The 7,421-nt window shown below is 40.8% G+C and overlaps 1 protein-coding gene across 3 annotated transcripts in view; it reads right to left on the bottom strand.

Moving 5' to 3' along the window:
• The window catches only part of LOC111867947 (synaptotagmin-7), a 980,264-nt gene that overhangs the window by 673,816 nt on the left and 299,027 nt on the right, over nt 1-7,421 (bottom strand). The gene's annotated exons all lie outside the window — the stretch shown is intronic.

Below are 7,421 nucleotides of genomic sequence, written 5' to 3'. Positions count from 1 at the left end.
TAGCTAATACTGCTAGAAATATGACAAAATCTGCTGTACTGAGCCTGGACTGACAGAGGCCTTGTATATATTGTACATAGAAATAGGAATTAAGATTAAATTTGTAAATATATGTAAATACTGACAATAGACTTACTAAGACAGATTATGACTAACAAATGACAGACCCCGACCTCTCGTCAGAGAGGGCGCCCCAAATGAACAGGACAGTAGCTTTCGTATAAAGAAAAAAAGAATCTGATCATGAGCCCCAATCGGGGCTCGACATCAAGACAGACTGACTGACCGTCAGTCGCAATATGACTTTGACTTTGACTTGAGTGTTGAGCCAGTTACTAGAGAGAGAGAGTTACTAGTATTCAGTATAAGTTGAGGTCCAGCAGCTACGAGGTGAGTCGTATCGAGTGAATGGAAATGACTACAGGAGAAGCATTTGTGAAACTGCAGATGACAGTAATTGAGAAATTGTGAATTGTGTATGTGTAGGAGCGACTGTTCAATAAATTCTCTAGATCCAAAACGGCATGAAGTTATTTGTCGCGTGACAAACCCACAACACATGAAAATACATTGTATTCTATCACTGAAATACAATTATTTGTAGTTCTTTACACGGCCAAGTCTATCACTGAAGAACAGTTGCAATGTAACTTACACTAACAAGGGATAAATTGGCTTCACACTGTTTGTGACAACAATTTTATTACTTCCGACTCAGATTTTCGGCCCTAGAGGATGGAGAAAGTTTGGGGTGGAAATGGTCAACTTGAGGGTTTGAGCAGCTTTCTCGTACAACAGTGGAGCGAGTTGGTTTAACAGTGAATTTGTTAGGATTCCTGAGTGCCGCAAACCTCAATCTCTAGAGAATGTAGGCTTTGTTGTCATTTACTTTCTAAAACCGTAGAGGTTTTCGAGTTTGAATTCTTTAGTATAAAAAAAAATTAACGACACAAAATTACTGGATTTTTTTACTTTTCCCATTGTCCGGTACGCGACAAAATATAAAATACGTTTCGTGAACTGGATCTCTTTCCCTTCTCAGGTGAAGGAGGGACGACATCTACTAAATTGGGCCCCTTAGGAAGAGCTAACCTCAATGATTAAACCTCGTGTTTTCTATTTTCTAGAATACCGGACGATGGAAAGAGTCCATGATACAGTAATTCTGTGTGTTATACAACATCGTCAGGACCCTTTAAGGGTAGAGTTTTTTAGTGACAGGATATCGTGTATAATACTAAGAGGTCGCAGATATTATATAATTATTCTGAAAGTTCATGCTCCAGCAGAGGATAAAACTGACGATGTGAAAGCCAGTTTCTATGTGGAAATAGACAGCGTCTCAATAAATTCCCTAAATACCACGTGAAAANTCTTACATTTTATTGTGAGATTTCAATGACAAACTGAATAGAGAAGATATCTTAATCCAACAACTAGGAACGACGGTTCACATGAAATTTGTAATGATAATGGGGTTAGAATAGTTAACTTTGCTACATTAAAAAATATGTCAAGAGTATAATGTTCCCCACATCATAACATAAATTTGCTTGGAAATCTGATGGAAAGACAAAATCAGATCGACCATATTCTGACAAGCAAGACACGGCATTCAAATGTTTTTATTTTTAGGACGAGTAGAAACTGAGCAAAGCATGGAATCCCAGCATCTGGTTATTAAGGCATTCCAGCACACATACATCACGAAAATTCCGGAAAGGCACACAGAAGAACATGTAAAAATAAAACAAAATAATTGGCAAGAGGGTCGCAAGATTAAGCAACATGATGATAGTTTAGAGAAAGATGGGTGACCGCACAGTTTGACTCCGTCTTCCCGCTGCGAAACACAAAAGTAGGAAGAGACACTGATTTGACAAACTGGTATAAATATTAGCGACATACGGTCATTCACCTCATCCACCCTGATGATGTACACCGAGCAGCTCCCTTAAATGCTGGTTTCCAATTCAACTCTGATATTGCTGATCCCCTGACAATGTTCTAGTAACCTACGGCAGTCCATAACACTGTACTCACGGGGAATACGACCAGCTAACACAAAACTAGCGAGTGAACGGTCTGGAACAGAAAGAGACTGCTTGTGGTTCTACACCTGGCTGTCAGTAGATTTGGCCAAATACGTTATTTATCGTGTCTCCCTCCCTCCTACAACGCAGCTGTATTCCCTGTCTCGTCTACTTCTTGCAGTATTTCCCCTACGTGGGGCCGTGAGGCCACGAAAACATTAGGCCTATAGGGATCAATATTTATTAATTTTGGAGTTTCATGAAAAGCGAAGCCTGTATTTCCCATGGAATCTTACGAAAAGCTGTAACTTAACTATTAATGAGGCAGATAATATAGAACTGCATGGAAAGGTTTTCAGAACCTTAGCTACGTAAAAGAACATTGTACTAATATAACGAAGCTTTGCAAATTTACTAAACTGTCAATATGTCCATTGAGACTTACCACAGAGACGAGAAGAGGATCGTACCAAGCAACAGCAAATTACGGCTTACCTGAAACAAATAAATTTATTCCTTAAAATACCAGCCTTAATTTCCGTTGAATGCAAAAGGAATCATATAGAAGTAACGTTTTCGACTGGTGGCTCACTCTGCAGCCATCTGCTCAAGCTGGTTCCTCGCTAGCTGATTTTTCTACCCTGAAGAGTGAGGGGACAGGTTCTTCCTAAACGTCGGTTCACATAAGATCTATACGGCGCTACGTCCCACGAGACGACATTCTTCATAGTCAACGTCGTGACGTTACAAATCTGTACTGTATTGGAAGGCCTTCAGACTTGAGTGGTTATTATTTAAGTTATGAGGTAGGTAACCCACGGATGACTCGTAATGTTCTCGCAGCGTAAGCCTGGATACAGACTTGACATCATGTCTCAATAGACCCGGTGCCATGCATTCTCTTTATATTACCATTTGGTTGCAATGCTTCAACTGTTTAGGTCTTCGAATTAATGAACATGAGAAATCAACGCTTTCCATAAATATTTAAAAATAAAATATTCCACTCATTGGTACAGAGGCAGCGTCTACTGATTTATGAAATGGGGAAAAGGTACATACGTACCATGAATATTTCGTAAAAAGAGTAAATAAAATTGGTAACCTAGCTAAATAAAACACTAATGAAAATTTATGGAGCTGAGCCCTTCTTGACAAACCGCCAGTCGTTGCTTCCTGCTTTATGCTTTCTTGCTTGGTTAATTTTTCACCTCTGAAGACAGAGGAGACATAATCCTCCAAAACATCAGTTGGCCAACAAACTGCACGGCGTTATATCCCACAATACAGAACTCTTTCTAAGAAAATATTTTTAGATGTGGCTAGGTGTGGTAATCAATAAAAGGTTGAAGGTATTTTCTTTCTTGATATAAAGCTCAGACACATCTGAGTTTGTTCTGAGCTCATATAGGGAAACAGAAACCCGAGTGAAAGCGAGAAAATATTTTAGTAATAGGATTTACTCTGTTTTCCGAATGAATTTTGTGGAAAAGGGAAGATTATGTTTGCGTCAGTGTTATTCAGCCGCCCCCCCCCCCGGGTTTCCTAACTTATTACAATGTCTGACTGGATCATCATAAAAAGAAATTTCTCCACTGAGATATTGACTTCTATCTTTCTCTATTTTCCTCTCAGCAAAATTATGTTGTATTCGCAGTCAAAGAAGATTCATTGATATTTTTCAGGCCTTATCAAACAAGTTAGCTAATATAACATTGCTCTGACAGGATGGATGTTCATATTTTACTCTCTCAGATTCAAGACTCTCCCAACCTGGAGGGCCAGGAACAGGGTGGCCCAGTTTTATCCCTAGCTACTGGGTTCCTTTTCCTAGCCTCCTTCGACTCGCAGGGTTACCATTAAGGTATCCGACCCCGTCTCCACACGCGCCGGTTGCCTCAAGTCTGAGTCTGAGTGTGAGTCTCATTTTACGACCGACGGTCAGTAGGCCAGTCTGTCTTGGCATAAAGCACCCATCTGGGGCTTGCCACCAGATCTTTATTACTGTCTGACAGTTACGGTCTTGTTTTTGTGGGTGCTATCTCCGACGTGAGGACGGGTCTGTCTTTTGTATATGCTGCTGGTCCTAGCCAGCGCAGTCCTTCTCGGGTCCGAGACCCTTGGTACCGGGACCACATATTACTGTCTCAAATTTGAAACTTCCTTTCTAGTCGCCTCCTACGACTCGCAGGGTCACGGTGGACGTATTCGAAACCGCCTCCACACGGGCATTTTGCCGTTGTCTCGAAATTGCAGTTGCTCGTTAAATAGACTCGGCACGGACCGCACAGAAAACACCGCTGCCAACATTTCTTTTGTTGCTTGCGTGTATTGCGGCCATTATCTGGTAAGTCATTTTTACTGAGTCATTACTTAGCAACGGATATTATATAACTGCTTATTTCACGGTCGTTAGGTAACAGCGGTTCTACATGTCGCAGTACATAAGTGAATATAAGTACAGTTTACGTATGTAATGTAAGTACAGATGTATCCATGATTTTATATTCTATGCTTAAAATATTATAACAGAGGGACAAAAATTTTCCCGAAGAAAAGTGTTTTCTTTCATATGTTGGTCATTATTAATTAGTTTTCTTATATTTTTCCCAATTAAACCGCAAATTCTTCGACCCACATATTTCATTCATGGAAGAGAAATCTTCTTCTGAGAAATTGGTGTCTTCTTACAGGATTATACGGCATCACAATCCACAAGGCCCCGAAGTCAAGGCCCCCGTGAATCCGTGAACATTCATAACTTCAAACTGATGACTTTGTGATTCATGTCTCTACAACATTCCCACTAGTAATAAAGCCCACTACAATAAATATTTTGATTTGTTTCAAAATTTCGCATTGTCGCCATATTTGTAATTTTTAACTACCTACAACACGAACTGATCTTATAAATTCTATACTACTAAAGATAAAATTCAGGTCTCGATTGTGAAGAAGTGGGCCAATGAAGCAAAATGAAATACTTCAGAATAAATATTTAACTCCACCGTATTAACACTGCTGTAGAAACCAGTGTCTTGATATGAGCGATACACGGAAATGTTAGAATGAATTTCCACTTTACACGAAATTCAAATTGAGTCATTACGGAGGGAATGGGTTTCCAAAACAAACGAGAAACGAGCTGCAAAAGAGCTTACAATTAACGTAAACAGGATTACGCGCGAATGCCACATAATCTGGGAATTCATACTTGGAATGCACGCATGAAGGTGGCACACATAACAAGAGCAGACGCTGGAGACTACTAAGATGAGACGGCTTCACATCAAACAAGAAATTATGCTCCATTAGCAATATAATATCCGCTAAGTATCCATCATTATAAGAGAGAGACCTCTACTGTTCCCCTTATCATAAAGTTCTTACTACCTGACGGCTGCCTCTACATTGCAGGGAACATGGTGACGAGGAGTGTTATGGACGATGAATCTGGCGGGACGGTTGGAAACAATTGTGGCCTGCATCAGAGCAGAAACGGAAGGATTAATGTGTGCAGTAACTGGAAGGGATAAGGGCTATCACAAAACGTCTCAGTGAAGCCATGGCAACGTCAGTAATTCAGATTATCTCCACAGCGTCGGATAGTACTACGATCAGTGATTAATCGATCTGTGAACAGTCTGGAAACAAACAATGAAGGCCTAATTTTAGGTAGTGTCTCGAAAGGGAGGGGCAGAGGGAATCTTAGAGAAACCTTAGTCACAACATTTTATGTCCCTCCAAGACTCGAGTGAGGCAACTTCACGACCTAAGTCTCGAGCCACATACCTTCAACACATAAGACTCGAGCCACGTACCTTCAACACATAAGACTCGAACCACGTAGCTTCACGACATAGGACTCGAGCCAGACACCTTCATGACATAAGACTCCAGCCAGGCAACTTCACAACATAAGACTCGAGCCAGACACCTTCAGTACATAAGACTCAAGCCACGTACCTTCACGACATAGGACTCGAGTCAGACGGTGTCGAATACTTCAATTGTGACCCTGCGACTCTTAGGAGGTGAAGAAAATGGAAGTCTCAATTCTGAGGCAGAAAATTATGGTCGCGAGTCCCAAGGGACTCGGACTCGAGAGAGACTACGCTGTCGAGGGCCAGCAGCAAATATAAAAGAGAGACTCTTCCTGTCGTCAGAGAGGGTGCCCCTCAAAAATAAGACCGTAACTGTGAAATAGTAATAAATATTGGGGCTCGACACCAAGACTTACTGATTAACAGACTGTCAGTCGCAATGCGACTTTGATTTTGAATCCAGTCTGTATAGCAGATAGACGCCGCGTAGAGGCGAGTTCGAATACCTGCACCTTAGCCCTGTGAGCAGTGGAAAGTGACTAAAAAGAAAACTAGTGCCTGGGGTTATTCCTGTGGGATATAAATATGGGGACCTGGCTCTGCAGATTGGGGAGGCTCGAATTTGAGACGGTGAAATAAGATCATGAGTCTCACTTGAGAATGACTGCGCTGGCGAGAACCAGCAGCAATTCCAAACAACAGATCCATCCTCTAGTCAGAGGAGATGTTACATAAGGACTACCAGTATTGCCGCAAGAGTTCAGTTAAAAATAAAATTGCTGGTCGTGAGTCTCAAGGGGCTTGGCGGTAAACCGCCATCCGTAAAGTAGTTCTGAATCCAGTCAGTTGAGGTGTGGCAGTCGAGAAGAATTCTGTGATGGAGGCTGTGAAAAGAAGATTCTGTGTGTAATATCTGAAATGTGTAATTCAGTGAGACTGTTATAGTTCCTGTTTTAAAATCCGTTGCCAGGAAACGGTTAGTAGAAACTGTAATTAACTGAGGACGCTAGTCTGTGTCAGTGATCTGTAAAGTCTAATTACGAGTCTTGTGGTAACGTGGTCAATGAATCCAAGATCCAATCCATACCCCTGTCTATAGTCACCACTAAATCCTGACAATATTATTGCGCCGTATATGAAAACAAATTTATACACCATACGTTTCAGGAACATGTCCGTAGTAATGCAGGGTCTGTAATATTTCTCAAGAATTGCGTAAGTATTGTACGTACTGAATATATTCTTAACAAAACACAACTTTAATACAAGAATTTTATTTAATAATTTCATTTTATATTGAAAAGAATCTGCTCCTTACCTTCGCAGGGTTTGTATTCAGCTTGCAGCTAGTTATAAAATGGACCGAAACATTCTCGCATCTCTCCCCCTCCCCTTTCTGCCTCAGTAAGTTATGTATATCATGAAAATTCCCCGTGATGCGTTACGTACTATCAGGTTTTACATAATAAGGATTAAAATTAATTCAAAAAGTTTGGGAAGAAACTGCAGAGACAAACAAACACAAAACATTTTGCGAAGAGCCAGTAACATGATAGCGTCTTGT

This window comes from Cryptotermes secundus, unplaced genomic scaffold (genome assembly GCF_002891405.2).
Source record: "Cryptotermes secundus unplaced genomic scaffold, Csec_1.0 scaffold67, whole genome shotgun sequence".
NCBI lineage: Eukaryota > Metazoa > Arthropoda > Insecta > Blattodea > Kalotermitidae > Cryptotermes > Cryptotermes secundus.
Note: the sequence above shows the minus strand (reverse complement) of the source record. Positions and strands in the feature narration are given on the sequence as shown.